Source organism: Apis dorsata, unplaced genomic scaffold, assembly GCF_000469605.1.
Source record: "Apis dorsata unplaced genomic scaffold, Apis dorsata 1.3 scaffold_492, whole genome shotgun sequence".
Classification (NCBI taxonomy): domain Eukaryota; kingdom Metazoa; phylum Arthropoda; class Insecta; order Hymenoptera; family Apidae; genus Apis; species Apis dorsata.
Genome location: NW_006263725.1, coordinates 18,786 through 20,230, shown reverse-complemented (window position 1 = coordinate 20,230; position 1,445 = coordinate 18,786).

Genomic DNA, 1,445 nt, shown 5'->3' with positions numbered 1-1,445 from the left:
AAAAATTTCGTAAATAAGATATTTAGAGATATTATAATTTTTCAAGTGATTGAAATTAACTTTAAGTCACTAAGAAAATTGAGAATAGAAAATTTAATAATGAAATTTAAGAGTTTTAGTTAATAATTTTAAATTAATAAATATTTAATAAACATTAATAAATTTTTTAATTTTCTGATAAAAATTCTAATAACTATAAATTATAAATTAGTTGATAATGATGATTTTTTTATTATTAAATTATCTTTTGAAAAAGATAATTCACTTGAATTGTACTTTTGATTGATAATTAAAGATATACAAGAGATAATTATAGAATACTTGATTTATTCGATATTCGAATTTTTTAAATTACTTGAAAAATTCAAGCCTTTTAATAAATATTATTATTAATAATAATAATATTAAATATTAGACTCTTTATAAAAATATGAAAATAAATTTTCAGTTTGAAAAATTTCGAGTTACTCATATATATTCTAATAAATTTCTAATTTCTTTTGAGTTATCTAAATATTCGAGTTATTCAAATATTAATGTATTTTCTATCAAATATTTGTTTGAACTATATGCAAGAAGTACATAAGATATTAATTAAAAAAAATTTTTTTTTTCTATGTTCAATTAATTTAATAATATTAATTTTGTTCGTTACAATAATATTATAATAATATTATAATATATTTCCTACAGAAAATAATTTTCGCTTGACATTTGTGGCAGGTATTTCCAGATATTTTTTTACTAATAATGATATGTTAGAGGAAACCGGCTGTAATTTTTTTTCATCAGTCTATAATATCTATGTTAACTGATTTCTTATTTTTATATGACCTTAACTATTCAATATTTTATTGTCATCAGTTACATCTTTCACAGTTAAAAACACATTGAAAATTGTAAAAATGTGAAAATTTGATTTGAAATACTGCAAAATTATTTATACATAAATCTCTACAATTATATTCATACTTGTCAAATTTATCTAATATATGTACATATAATGTTATGATATTATAATTTTATATTATAATATTTATAATTTTTTTATTCTCTGCAGATTTTTTATTATTTTTCCATTTGTATTTCTCCATTATTATAAAAAACTATATTTAATTAGTAAAATATCATTATTAGTAAAAAATAAAATAATATTCGTGTTTGGCTATTATTTATTAATAATTATTTTTTCATTTATAAATCGATGAACATTGCAACAAGAATAGAATAATTCACAAGTTACGAACGAAATGAAATCTTGATTAAAATCTTCATTTAAAGATTATAATTAAATTTCTAATAAAATTAGATATTTCGATATAATGTTTTCCAAAGCAAAAATCAAAATAAATTTCAATAACTTTTGATAGATACTGTGAAGAGTTTGATATATTTAATTACTTTACATTATTTCAATTCTTATTCATATTAATTTAGTATTTTTC